Below are 14976 nucleotides of genomic sequence, written 5' to 3'. Positions count from 1 at the left end.
CTCTGGAAATATTTGGGGTTGGCACAACTACTGCAAACTACAGTACCACGCATCAAAGCAAATAGTGGTAAAGTGCTGAAATTCCACTCTGATCACTTCCTTCATCATTTTACGATGGGCCTAAGCTACAACTGTCACCATCTTAAACAGAGGATGGATCCATGTTTTCTGAAGCTAAGGGGAGAGCTTGAAGTTAAGGGGAGAGCTGGTCTTCCCCCCTCTTCTTGTTGGAGTGGTGCGGGATCCTCAGTACTGGAAGTCCCTGCTGCCCATGGGAAGCGACGCCCCGACGCTGCAGCCGCGCTGACCGCGGTGTTACTGCAGACTGACTGGGTGTGCGTGAGGCTGTCCCGCCCCAGGGGGCTGAGGGTGGCACCTTCATCCATGGTTCACAGCAGAGCTCCTGCCTACGCCCCTATCCTCCAGTCTGAGTGGGCTGAGGACACGCATGTTATTAGGTGCCAAAATGAAGGGAAACGTAGATGTCAGTTATTTTAAATAGTGTGACTCATCCCTTATCCTTTTACCTTGTACTCTGTCTTTTCTCATGCCTTTGCTGCTCTTAGGCGACAGATCCTTAGCTTTGCTAAAATTGCTGTTGGTATCTTCAAGGCAGCCAGATTGCGGGGACTTGCCTTCACTGGACCAGACATGTCTCCTTGATAGTCACCTGGTGCTTTTTGAAATGTCAGCTCTAAAGGGCTTCTCACAGGGAAAAAAAAAAAAACAAACCAACGACAACTTCTGGTAACAAGGCACTGAAGCTGGATGCTGTTCATGCAGAGCTCTAGAGGAATAAAAATAAGAAATTGCTCCTAGTTTGCTGTCTGCTTAAATAAACCAATAATATACCGGTCTGGGGGTCATAGAGGGAGATTATCAGTAAATCTTGCTCCTGCATAACGTAGTTTTGTAAAAATCAGAATAGGAATAGAAGCAGTCGATAACAGAAATAAAATGAACCAGAGAGGAGACAGCATGTCTTCTGTAAAGGGAATTTGCTTCTTGTGATTCTGTGCAAGTTTTGGAGGGAAGCTACTATATGGATACAGCAGATCTAGCTGGTACTTTGTAAAAAGCTCTTTGAAAATAAAAGTACAGGCTATATTTCACAGAAATATTTTAGAACCACAGTTATCAGGGAATGAAAGAAAGAGTGCTAAGTGATTAAATATAGGAAACAATGAAATGCAATATCTGATTAACATCCTTGTTCTATAGCAGCTATTACTGGCTTGAGTCCATCAAAGATCTGTTGTTGGAGCTGTTCAACATATTCATCAGTGATCTGATTTTAAGTAGATAACAGAACTTGTAGAGAGTACTGAAATTATTTACAATAATCTGACTTGAAGCTGCCTGAAATTACTTGCAGAGGCTCTTTCAAGAGAGAGCTGGAAAAATGGGGAAATGAAATTCAGTGTCAAGGAATGCAAAATAATGTATGAAGGGGGAAAGGAAATAATCCTCTTCTTTCTGAGGGGCTAAAAAGCCTCAACATACTATTGGAGGTGCAATGGATAATACTTTGTCAGTCAGTGTGCAGTGGTGGTCAGTAAAGTAAATAGAAAATAAGAAATACTAGGAAAGTAGAGAGCAAAAGCAGAATTATCCCTGTGATTTTATAGATCCATAAACTTTTGAATCTTAGATACCCTGGAGGGTTCTGAAAATTTCACCTGCTGGTTGGGACACCTTTTCTTACAAAAAAACTCTTCAGTTGATGTGAAAAATGGCATGACAGAGAAAAAATGATGTAATTTAAAAGTACAGACTAGGAACAATACAATTATCAGACAGCAGGCCTAAATCCTTCAGTTCCCTCTTCTGCCTCTTCTCCTGTTCAAGGGAAAACTAAATCACGGAATTGCTGCAGGAAGCTTTTAAATGCCAGTGATATTGAGAAAAGATTAGGCACATACATAGAAAATAAAACCTTTGGTAACTTTGAAGCCTTGATGCAACTTTCAATTTAGGAAGTCCTGAAACTCATTTTTCTTAGGAATCTGGGAAGATATCTGGCATGAAAAATGAGTGGTCTTCAGTGGCTGCTGCTGGCTACTGTTAAAATGTGGTTCATTTTCCCCGACTGTCTTCAGCAAGACACATAATTTCTAGCTCTGTACATTTATTTACAGCAAACAATCATCAGGGGATGGGAAGTAGGGAGGCTGAGGTGATTCATGCAAGCCTGAGATAGGCACCTAAACTAGGGAAGCTGAATTGCTCCTGGGAGGGCTCAGTCTCCTCGAAAACAGAAATAACCTAATGACTAGTTTGGGCTGCTCTGTAGAAAGTGAGATGAAGTCTGTTCTCAGGGGAATGTGCTGGACTAGAGGATGTTTCCTCTGTCTTATCAGGACAGCTCTCGGGTTTCTAAACAAAACAAAAAGCTGTGCATCAAAGTAGATGGTACCGGGGCCTTAATTCAAAATGGCTCAGCACAATCACCGTTGGGCTGTTTTTCAAAAGCGTCTTGAGCTCATTCAGCAGTGAGTGGCAAGGGATGGCACTGGATGATCGTGGGTGTGAAGGTGGGCTCCAGTTGAAATGCCCATGTTCGGTAGTGTCGTCTTCTTTTGCTTCCAGCCTTCTAAGGGAGATGGTGTTGTCTGATGAGGGGCCCAAGTGCTCAAAGAAATGGAAACAAATCCTGATGGAATAAGGAACAAGCATATTTACAGATTAACATTTAAATGTCTTCAATGAGTGTAATTTCCTGAATTACACCCTACATTGAGTTCACTTCAGTACGTTTCAGTGGTGCCCAAGAGAATAAGTGACATTAATTTCATTAAATGTTGCTATCTTTAAACTGCAAACAAAAATAAATAGTTCTGTAGTTCTGTGCTGGGGGTTTCAGAGCTGAGCACTGACACGTGGGTTTGGTGGCATGAGCCAGTGGAGGAGCCCACTGAGGACCTCTGTCAGTGTGTGCACATGAGGGATCTGGAGGAGGTCAGAGAGAAATTTTTCTTGTTCTTATGGAGTGTTCATTGGGTGTATACCATCCATGAGGGCAGCTTGCCTAATGTAATAACTTAAACATCCAGTGGAGATTGCTTGCAGTGATAATAGATAAATTAATCTGCTTTACTAAGGGCTTAAAATGGGTACAGCGTCTCCATACAAGAGGCTAGTTCCATAGTAATGAAGCTCATCTATCCACCACTGTAAACATCTCTTCTGTGTTGCTCAACTGCCAGTTGTAACAGGTGAATAATTCTTTTCTTGGTGTTCAAAGCAAGGTAGTAAACAGGTAAACTCCCCAGTTCAGATTTAAGAAGGGTTAATCTCATTATTTACTTGTTTTACCTGTGACTGCACCGCTGCTTTTGTGAATTGTAGACCTACCAAGTACGTGCTTGTCTGGTTTTTAGTTTTGTATTTCTAAATTACCACCAGATGCTTTAAAAATGACATAACCATGGGGTGAGAGTGATCCTATGCTGCAGGGTGTGAAGGCATTAGTCACCATGGGCATGCTCGTGGTGGAGACAGGATTCCTCCAGCAGCCCACGTCACAACTGATGGCCCAACACGCCCAAGGTTTTGTTGTTTCCTGCCTCTATCACTAACTCCCTGCAAACCCCTTACAAAACAGAAAAATCACCATATCATGGGGAAAGACTTCCCAATCATCCTTTTTTGGTAAACCAGTTAATTTAATAAAGAAATTAAGAACATGCTATCACACAAAATTTTAAATGAATTGTTTAAGTAGCAGTGCTGTGGGAGAGGATTTAAGACATGCACAAGGAAAATCTGTTATTTTTTTTAAAAAAAACACTTAATCAGCTTTCTATCATTCCCATAACAAGTCCCATGTAACTCCATCATATAGCTATTTCAAGTGATTGAAAAAAGAACTACCGAAACACCCAGGAGAGAAGGGTGTTGTGAGATTCAGTGGTTTTGAATTGCTGTCACAAACAATCTCATGTTGAAATACTCTGTAGTAAAAATATCATGGATATATCCCCAGTCAGCTGGCTTTTCATTAGGATTGGAGACATTGAAATCTCATGATTCAATTTATGGTGCAGTGGGGTAACCTGGAGAACAATTCAGGAGAAAAGCGAAGACTTTCATAACAGGTATTTTCAAAAAAGTTACCAGAATTCAGAGCTCTAACACTGGTCTGCACAATTTTTAAGGGTTACTTCCTGTTTTTAATTATGTATTCCGCTACTTTAAAAATAGCCCCCTTTTACTTTTTTTTTAATGAATACTTTTATATATTTGTTTTATTCTTTTATTACAGACCCTGTAATGATAAAACCAATATGCTGTAATTACAAGTAGGCATTTATTGCTGCTGTTGCCACTGATGCAAAATGACTGACATTCAGAATTGGGGGCTGTGGGAGGTTTAGGTGGAAGCAAGCCTGAAATATTTCTTTCTGCAAGAAAAGGCAACCTAACCTTTTTAATAGAGACATGCTTGACACATCATGAAAAAGCCAAACCTTGTACTTGGGGAATTATTTCTGAACCCTGACAACCAATCAGCTTAGCGGCATTAAGGAAAAACTTCCTTCTCCACCTGTTTTGGACATGAGAAGAACGGCATTTCAGATGTGCATAGCTTCCGTGTAAAATTATCCGGAGGACTGGCTGCTTGTGATTTTTGAATCATTCAGGAAAGTAACACCTGCTTGGTTTCTGAAATTGTACCTTCATGATAGCACCACCTAGTAATTATTATTCTGAGTCATCAGCTAATGCTCATTACCACTTCATAATAGCAATATGATTAAAAATTCAGTGCCATATTCCAGTAAGGATGAAGCTTGGAAGCTAAAGACATGGCTTTAGAGAAGTTAGTTGTATTATATTACTCTACCACATCTGTTGAATGGTTTCTGAATGGTCCTCAATTATTCCTGTGCTAAAGTCACATTTTTGTTTTTCCTGGTGTGTCTTGAGTGTGGGTAAGCATTGTGAGGGAAGCAACGTCAGAGCAGCAAACCTTGTCTATCCAAAAAGGGGACTTTTGGTTTGGCCCTGGAAGAGGTTGGGGTCAGATTTTGATGGAAATGAGCCCCTGCATTTGTTGTTTTGAAGGCCAGAGGGGACCCATGGAAGCAGTTGATCCCTGTCTGGCAGGTGAGAGGCTGACTGGAAAAAACAGGAAAAATCAAGTAGTTTGCAGTGGTTAATTCTGAGTTGAAAAAGCACTTTGTATTCTTTCTTCAGTTCAGATGCCCCATTATGGGTGTACCCATAATGTTGGTTTGCCTTGGTTTTTCTGTGAAGAAAATAGACTGGGGAGTAGCCAGTGGTCTTTCCTCAAGAATTTATTTCATCAATGAGGTGTGGGAATGCTTATAAAATCTGGCAAATTCCTAAGAACAGCTTCTGGATTGGTGTTCTCTGATCAAATCAAGTCTAAGAAAAAGACCTAGCATCTATAAGCTGACACAGGCAATGCTTATTACCTCTATCATTCCCTCCTTACCTCCTGTCTACTAAATTAAATGGATTGGCTATAGTGTCTGTCTTTAAGTCTAGTTCTAAATAGAGTGTATATCTCCCATCTGAGCTCTTACCAATGTAATGACATTAGATTCAAGCAGTCAATGTCAGAAACAGATACATTTTAGGAAGTCCAATGTTAAATGATGTAATTACATCTCACAATTTCAACATGATGCTTTGATGCTGTGTGTGTTAGAGTTTGCTCTCTCTCCACTTCCCTGGAGTGATTGTGCTAGCAGGTAAACAACTGTGACCCTAATGATCTTTTACATTGCTCTCTTCCAAATTATATTCCAACACTGTCAACTAATTTTTGCTTTCTTTGTGATCTTGTTTGGCTACAGTAGCAGCGCTGCTGTTAAATTGAGTTTATTGTATCTCGTGATCCACATCATCATATCTTTGAACTTGATTTGTGCTTTTGTTCAGGTCAGAGGAAAATTGATGGAATGATGGATTTATACCAGCACTTTCTTAACTAGTACTTCCATGTTCCTGGAAGATTTTTGCTTCAGGTTTTGTTTCTTATAAATATGAGGAGAGCTGGTATATCAAGGATTGAATGAGAATCATTGGGAATTATGAGCTATTTGATCTGCTTTGTTAACTTGTGGCATCTGTTTTTAAAAAGAACTGTTTCATTGTAGGGGCTTAGTTATAAGATGCTGAAAGACATCATGTACCTTCTTTAACTAAATTTGTCAGGCTGCGGATTATATGTCTGATTTTCCTAGAGCTATATTGACTGAGGATTGACAGAATCCTGAGGATTCTGTATCTTAATTTTGTATGTTCTTCATTTTCTATGAACATTTAGGTTCATAGGAAATGAATCATTAAGATCAATGTCTTATATGGTCTGCAGTTTCCACAGTGAACTTATTTTCACTCCCTAAATATTGCTAAAACAATTCATGTTTTGTAGTCTAAAACATTCTTATAATGTGGTATTTAACAAGTCTTCAACCTCAGTAGCTTCTCGTCTCACACTTAGAAACTTGTAGGAGCAAATGATTTGGGGCTGAGAACTCAACATTTTAACTTTAAAAAATGCGGTATAGTGTCTTCTGTGACTTTCTCAGAAAATGGTACCTGCTGATTTCCAAAACTCCAGTGAAATACTTCTGTGGCAGGTTGAGAGGGTGCCTGAGTCTCCATTTCAGTGTGCCTGAAAGCCTCGGGTTCTCCAGCAAAAGGCTGGTGAATGGAAAGCCACTGCTAAAGTTGGGGCACATGAGCCAGGTACACCCAGCAGCCCACGCTGTGCTAATGGCAGCTTTAGGGACACATTTGCTTCTCCATTTTCCTGAAAGGTGTCTAATGAGAACATAACTCTGACCTATTCACAGTCAGGGTAGCATGATTTGCTTGCTATTGCTATTAGCACCTGCAATTCAGCCATAGGCTAATCTTACAGATATGGCTTGCTTCAACTTAATTTAAGGTAATATCCTACAAATTAAGGGATATTTATGAAACGAGTTCTTTGAAACTCTTTCCTCCTGCTCTTAGCATTACTTAGTCTTGTTGAGTGCTTTCAATCTTGAAACAGATTTCAGTTAGACATAAAGAAAGCTGAGTAGTGGCTCTAATTCAGATGGCTCTGTGATATTTTGCTCTTGCATATTTACTTAGCTGTTCTGCTTCCCATTTTATTTGAATCATAATGTTCTTGCACTGCTAATGAGTAATTGTTTTATTTAATGATGTGTATGCTAGAGAGGAAAGAAACACAGTGGAATGTTATCTGAGAAAATAAGTATCCATCCATCCATCCATATTTTTTTAAAAAGTTAACAATTTTCCCAACAGTATCAGAAAGGTGATTCTTGCACAAAACACTTGTGGTCTGTTAACATGACACAGGATCTCCCTAACCCCCATGTCCTTCTGCAGATATGTTCAGCTCTTTTCTGTTTTGGTTTGGGTTTTTTGGGTTTTTTGGTTTTTTGTTGTTCTTTTTTTTTTTTTTAACCTGCTTGGCAACTTGGAGCTAAGGCAAAGAAAGGGAAGAGAAAGACTTGCCAGAACAGTGGGAAGAGAGATTGCAGGCAGGGAAAGGAGTGTGTGGTTTGGGGAGGGGGGAGGAAGCTGGGAGGTGGCTGTGCTCTCCCCAGCCTGGAGGAAACATGAGGAGCTGCTGCTTGTGCTACCTCTGCGCATTTCTCTTCTCATGAAGAAAAACAGCCTGAATTTCCTAGTATGCTCCAAAATTTTGCTGCGACACTTTATTTTACTCCCTTGTTCAGTATCTTCAGTTTCTTAACAGAGCTATAGCTGGGCCCTCCCCTAAAACAGCCAGAGGATTGAAGTTTGTCCCTCTCTCTCCCACTTAGACCCCCCAAGTCTTCCTTCTTTCCAAATAGAAAGGACTCTGTGGCAGCACACATATTTTTATCTTATAGGTAAGAGCTCTCTCAATTTGCAGTGTACTTCTTTAGTGAGAGAACTGGGACAGAATAGCTATTTCTCCTCCTTGAATGCAGAAAAATCCTTTTTCTCTTACACCTCTCTGCCTTTACAAGTTGCTTCTCCACTGATTACAGTGCTCCTTTGAAGTAAACAGTAGTTTACAAAGAAAAATCCTTATCAATATCGTGAGATTGAGGTGTGTGTGTGTATATATATGTGTGTGTGTATATATATATATATATAACAAATCCTATTATAAGAGAGAAAGTTATATAAGAATGAAATACCATCTCAGTAGTCATTGCTTCAGGAGCTGTTGGATGTTATTACTGTTGTCCTTGCTCCACAGAAAAACTTCCTGCAATGAGTTGTCCAAGCTTTTGGACAGGGATCAAATGACTAACAGTTATATTTTATTTTTAGTTTGGACTGACATAGTTACCAGGAATATTTCCATATTGAAGCACTGCAAGATGTTTCTGTAAGTGACGGCTCTGCCATATCCATACCAGTGCTATAGGCAGACCGGCAGAACTAGGACACAGGTTTCAGTCATGTTCCAAATTTCACATCTCTTTGTGGTTTTGAGATATCCTAAGCTTTCCCCTAAGTGCCTTTCTGCTGGTCATCCTAAGGAGAATGACTTCTTCTGTTGCTTTCAGTGCTTGCGTGGCTAAAGACAACTGAAATAAGTTGATTCATTCTTTTATTTTAAAATATAAACAGCTTTTTAGTTTTGTCTGATTTTTTTTAGATCCACGTTGCCTCAGTTGCCAATTAACAATGTATAGTACAAGAATGGGCACAGCTGATGTCGAAGCATACAGAGGCGTACGTGAGAATTCCTCAAGCCATGCTTGCTGCTTTAGAACGACTTAATGTACAGCTACTCCTTCAGTCACAGCACTTGATACTTGTTAGAGCCTTTATTTAGGACTGCAATTCTTTGCTTCTCTGCCTCATTAAGCTATTTTTTTCAATAAAATTGTTTTCTGAGGGGTAGAAATGAGAATTTTAGAACTAAATGGTAGCCATCAGTCACTGTACATGGAAGAGTTACCTGGAATCTAAAAGAGAAATCCAGCCTGCTGCATCTCTGTCCCTGAGACGAAATAGTCTAGTGAGTCTCGGTCCTATTATCATGGTGGTACAATTTGTAAAAATTATTTTCTACTGCTTCCTTCTTGCAGGAAAGAGTGTCTTGGTTCTTAGCCCAGCTTGGGTCTTTCATTTTGCCCATTACCCTCCTACGATAAAGCAGCTTGTTTCTCCCTTCTCACTCTTCCATATTGGATCATTTGAGAGTTCAGCAGCTTCCCACCTTAGCCCTGGTGGTCTCAGAATGAAAAACTCAGTTGTTCTGGATGCTTTTCAGACTATAATTTGTTCATGGGTAACAGGAGTCCTGCAACAAGTGGCTCTGAAGCCACAAAGTTGTTGATCCTTTGGAACCAGTGGTACAAGAATTGGTTAGCAGAAGATTCTGCTTTTGGAAGACATATGGAAAGAATCAGAGGAGTGGGGGAAATGTAGCTGAGAGGCTGTAAGAGATGTTGAAGAAACAAATAATATCTTTGCTGAATACAGACACGACTTCTGGAGTCTAGATTAGCCAAACATCCTGAAACTTGAGGTGTTTTGAGCATGTCCTCTCTAAGATACCTCAAAGGGATTTGATCATGAGAAAAACATGCACATGCAGCCTCTGAAGATGCTGCCCTCTGTTCTCAAGATCAAAAGATTATTTAATCTCTCTGAAAAACATCCAGTGCCCACTTTGCATTTCAACTTGTGCATGTACCAGGTAAAAAAGGAGCCAGCACTACCAGCAGTTGGAAACTGGCCCCTGGCCCTGTGTGCCAGTGTGATGAAACCAATGCTCACAGCCTTTGGGGCAGCACCTGCCTGTGTTTGCAGTGGTTTCTGTCCCACTACCCAGGGATGCACTCCCTGAGATCCCCAGGGGGAAAGGCGCAGTGCTGAGCAGCACAGTTGATTTGAATCCATTCTTTTTGCTTTTATATACTGCTAGCAGAATCTTTCTCTGGATCCTTTACTGTTATATGTGCATGCTTTGAAGATTCAAAAGTGTATTGTTGTAACTCTCTGCCAGTGAGGACCACTAGTCTCACGTTGGAGACATAGAAATGGAAGGCTGAATGACGTGGTCCAGCCCTGGTTCCTCTGGGATCTTGTGTGTCACAGCCCCAAATCATCACCATACCTCAACCTTGGCCCCCAGGAGGGGCCATTTGGTTTGTGGAGGGAAGAATAAAGTGTGAAAGTGGTGGATGGAGTTAACTGGGGGAGACAAGAAGAAAGGGATATGTTTGTGTCACTGTGATGCTGTGCCAGCAACCGCCTCAGCTCCCTGCTGTGACTTGTCTGGGAGAGATGCCAGTGGGTGCCCAGCCCAGTGCTGACAGGCAACTACTTATCTTTCATGCTCTCCTGATCTATCCTCATGTGAAGCATGATCCTCTGTACCTCTGGCACTGGCTGCTCTCTGGCACACCCAAGGTAGTGGTTCACTTCCAGGCTTCTTGTGATGGCCAAAATCTGGCTTCCCCAGGGCATGCAGCCTAGGAAGGGTGTCATATCTATCCCCTCCTGTTTTTATTCCATAGGAACAATGTGAGCTGCAGTTTCAATTTTAGACTGTCTTAGGACTGGCAGCCTTTCTTACAGACTGACTGGTCCTGGGTGGTGAAAGGTTGCTTGGTGTCATGAGATTCTGGCACTTTGAAAAAGGGCCCTTTGGCATGATTTATCTGAAGAGCTTCTTGAAGACTGTTAAAAACTTCTGAATTTTTGAAAAGTGGCAGTCTTTTAGGCTGGGAACTCATGTGGCTCATCTTCTTCAGAAAAAAGATTTATGGTCTTCAAGGTTTGGCTCTGTAATGGCCATTAGTTCTCCTGAAGGACATAGAGAAGCAAACCACTTTTTACCTTGTCTCAGAAGAAATGTCCCCAGACTCCTTTCTGAACTTGACTGTATAAATCTCATCCTGGGATACAGTAAAGCCCTGGGCTTTCTGAGTGTCAACTGGAGTTTTAATTTGTTTTCCAAAACAGCAAAATCTCTGGAATGTGTGTACTTCGTAGTACTTCCTTCAAGATCACCTGCTGACTACGTTTACACCAGCTTCTGGAAAAACATGACTTGATCTTACTTCTCATATGTTCAGGCCACCTTGTTACTGCAGGGAGCCACCTGAGATATGTGTTAATGGCCTTATGCCAACATATTCAGCTCTGTAAAAACCACTGGGATGAGCCTGCTCCAACTGCTGAAAGCCAGAAACAGCTACTCTCTTGTCTACACCAGGAAAGCTGCAACTTGTTAATTTGCCATCGGCCAGCAGCTGCTCTTGGGCTGGCAGTGGTGGAACTGGTAAATGGAGCTTAGGCATATTTAACACTATAATAAAACATAATTTTGAATTACAGAGCAGACTGGTAATGCTGCCTATTATCAAGGTTGTTTGACACTTCCCATTATAAGACTCTATTTTCAGCCACTTACAAGTTTGCCAATTTTTAACAGCTTGCATTGAGATTTCTTTAACTTAGTATCTGCTTCTTGCTGAATATTCTGTTATTATTGTTTAAAAAGAAAAAACAGCATTTAGCCAGAGCAACTCAGCTGTTTCCAAGAAAGAGGACTGAGAAAATACCTTGTTAGTCCTGTTAAATTTATGCGACCTTTTCTTTTAACGGCTCAGAGGCACGATTTGGCAACAGAGGGGAGTTGCTGTCACAGATGCTTGTGCCTTTTCTGTGAATATTGACCAAAACGGGTTGACGTGCACGTTCTCAAAACATTTCAGTTAACACCGGCTAGCAGGTCTTTAATTCAAGGGCAGCTAATTTTCCCATAGAGGTGATGCCTGCAGGCTGTGCAAGTCTGGTCTTCAGAGAGGGGAAACTGATCCCTACCCAGCCCCAGGAGCCTGGGTCTGTGCACGGACCTTGGGGACGTGCAGTGCCCAGCTTCCCTATGGCTCTTGACTGAGCCTGGGCCATACAAAGGAGGGGGATGAAAGGTATAAATGGGTAGAATGCGATAGTGTCTGCAAGACAATTTTTGAGTGCTTTGGGGATCTTTAAGGTATATATAATATATGCAGAAATCCTTGTAGGTGATGGATGTGTATGCACCTATTCACTGTTCACAATAGCAATTAGCTACATTCCTTGTAACTGCCGTCTGTTAAGCTACAAAATGCAAGCCAAAAATCAAATTTATTAATTTTGGTTTTTTCCAGATATAATGGCAGAAATCAGATTATTTATCATAGAACACTACAGGCAATCAACAGTGAAATTACTTTTGCTCGTGTTCACTGTAGGTGTTTCACTGGTAACATGTAGCTCTTTAGTTATTCTTTGGTATTCTATAAAGACACTGTTGAAGCTGGGTGCTACTCATGCCTGCATGTTACTGCAGGTGCTGGTGAAATTTCAGTCCCTCTGTACAGCACTGCTGCCAGTGTCTAAAGGCAAAACAAGGAAATTTGTCTGCTTTTAACTATGCTGCCAGTCCACTGCTTACAGTAGCTATGGCTTTGCCGTCAAAATGGCCTTATTCATTCAGTTTTCTATTGGTCTACTTACATCAAAATTGTGGGAGCATCTCATGGCTTGTTTTGCAGAGCTCCTAAAATTGGCAGGCTCAGCATCTCTGGGTTGGCACACAAGCATTAATCTTTATCTACTACATATCTACACCTGCAAATGATGGGGCAGCCCAAAGCCTACACCAGAGGGCTCAGAGAGTCATGAAATCAATTATACTATTTATTTCCAGGGAAACTGGATTATGGTGGGGTTCAGCTATCCAAAGACATGAACTTTCAGCTGGTGATGAGGCATGACTGCAGGAAGACTGCTCTTAAATTTAAAAATAAAATTCAATTAAAATTCATACCTTCATTATGCACAATGATATCACGCTAAGATACTTTAAACCTAAGGCAATTTTATTTGTGGGGTTTTTTGGGGTTTTTTGCTGGTTTTTTTTTTCTGATAGTCTGTTTTATAAAACCACTTTGAGACTGAAGGTGGATGAGAATCCTTTAATGACCCATCAATAAAACCACTCAGCAGTGCTGAATAGCAACTGTGACAAGTGACCTTCCTTTTCTCACAAGTGGTCAATTAGTTCTCATTATCTTGCCCCTAGGTCACTTTTTGTGGCCTTTCAAGGCCATTTTGTTTTTTCACTCTGAAATAAACTCTGTTTCTTTCTGTCTGGAGATGAGCCCATGAAATTTGTTTGGGGAGTATGTCACTCACAGGAGATGCCTACAGAAGAATACTTTGTTTGCCATAGCAGAAGCGCTCTTACTGAAGAGGAAGCTAAGGGAGGGTAGGAAGGGCAGTGAGAAGTGATGCTCTAAGTGTGTCTGATTCAAATGACATGGGGCAGTAAAATCCTTATCTGTTGCTGAATTCTGCTCCATATTTGAAGCTGATGGTGCCACCTACCCCACCTTTTCTGAGCATGTTTTGATACACAGGTGAAACAATCTGCCTCTCCTCTGGCAACCTCTGTGAACTCTGCCATTGCTTCAGTTTTTCTCCAAAGTCTATGAAGTCAAGAAATTACTGTTGGAGCTCTCTTTTCTGTCCAGCAACAGTACTGTTCTGGCTTCCAGGTTTGTCTCCATACAGGTGCTGCTTAGTTCTTCCCAACTCTCTGTTTTCTGGGATTAGAAGCAATTAAATCCTTTCTCCTATGGTGTATTAGCTAAGTTTGTGATGTTCAGTGAGTTTACAGCTGCCGAACAAGAGGCTTTTTTAAAAGCCCTTGCATTAATATTGTTTTTATTCCTTTGACTTGTTCTGTGTAACTTGGATCTTTGCAACAATGCTGGTAGGTGGTACTGATGAATAAATAATCAGATCTCTTAGTAAAATGCTGCATTTTTGCTCTGATTTACTTGCAGATATTTGAAGTGGATATGAAATCGGGCAGAATTGATGTGGAAGGGGAGGGAGAAAGAGACAGCTTTTTATGGAGGTATCTACTTCTTTAAAGTATACTGAGATGTTATACTGCAGTATTGTGATCAGAACAGTTTAAGACTGTCTATATTTCATGTTTTAATAGTAACATTTTCTTATCCAGTTTTGCTTTAGAAATGAAAATGCAACTTCTAAGGTTTTAACAGGTAAAATAAGAAACTTTGCATGGAAACAACTAGAAATGAAGTTTCTGGAGACATGTTTTCTTTTTCTAAATGCTGACAAATAACTCCTGCCAAATGCTACATAAAGAAGAAAAAGAAACATATGGCAGTTCAACAGGAGTGAAAAGAAGAGCTAATCCAGCATCCAACAAGTCTTTGGATGAGGCTATAATAAAACCAACCAGCCTTTATCATGCTTGATAGCACCACTATAATTAGGAGTCTGTCACCAGCTTCATAATGAACTCTTAGCCCTATTTTCTGGGGTTTATAGTCTGGTAGTAAGAGTCACTTTGGGTTGCAACTTGGCATACTAGACCTCTCTGTGCAGAAGCTCAAATCTAGCTTGCAGGTTTTAAATAAACTGACTGTTAAAAGTTGGGGGGTTGTGCCAGTGATGAGCAAGTCGTGCTTATAATCTGTCCTGAGTGTTAAGGAGTCAGTGTCTACAGAGATTTATTTGACTTTAGCACGAAAAATACAGATATGAGGTTCAGAATCCTGTTGTGCTCTTACACTGCCTTGTAGGAATCAAGAATGTAAGGAATCAAGATTTTTATTTACTTTTCTTCCCTCCCTTGGTTTTATGATCCTTACATCTGCCCTAGCAGAAGCTGCTGCTGCAGGGCTGAGGACTAGCATTTGCTGTACCCTGCCTTAAAAATGTTTTTGTAAGGAGACTCATTCTCTGCAAGTTAGATTTTCAGTCTTAGGAAGGTCTGGAAGACAAGGCAAAAATCCAGTCTGCTTCTTTCGCTCTTCCTTCCCTCCATCCATGAGGCTTAGTCAGCTGCTGGCAGAGGAACTGGCTGTGCAGAAGATGTCTCAGTTGTGTACAGACACATGCAGTTAATTCTGAATAAAGGGGTCTAAACTTCAGGAACTGTCC

At 40.8% G+C, this 14976-nt stretch overlaps 1 protein-coding gene across 7 annotated transcripts in view; it reads left to right on the top strand.

The window, feature by feature from the left end:
- Positions 1-14976, top strand: part of PLXNB2 (plexin B2) — a 255615-nt gene that overhangs the window by 29002 nt on the left and 211637 nt on the right. For 2 of the 7 annotated variants that reach the window (XM_058420202.1, XM_040061704.1), the window contains exon 1: positions 13845-13918. The exons of the other annotated variants lie outside the window; for them this stretch is intronic. The gene's annotated coding sequence lies outside the window, so the exon portion shown is untranslated. Of the gene's footprint in view, positions 1-13844; positions 13919-14976 lie in introns of those variants that run through there. 7 annotated transcript variants of the gene reach the window in all.

Source organism: Hirundo rustica, chromosome 4 (genome assembly GCF_015227805.2).
Source record: "Hirundo rustica isolate bHirRus1 chromosome 4, bHirRus1.pri.v3, whole genome shotgun sequence".
Taxonomy (NCBI): Eukaryota; Metazoa; Chordata; class Aves; order Passeriformes; family Hirundinidae; genus Hirundo; species Hirundo rustica.
Note: the sequence above shows the minus strand (reverse complement) of the source record. Positions and strands in the feature narration are given on the sequence as shown.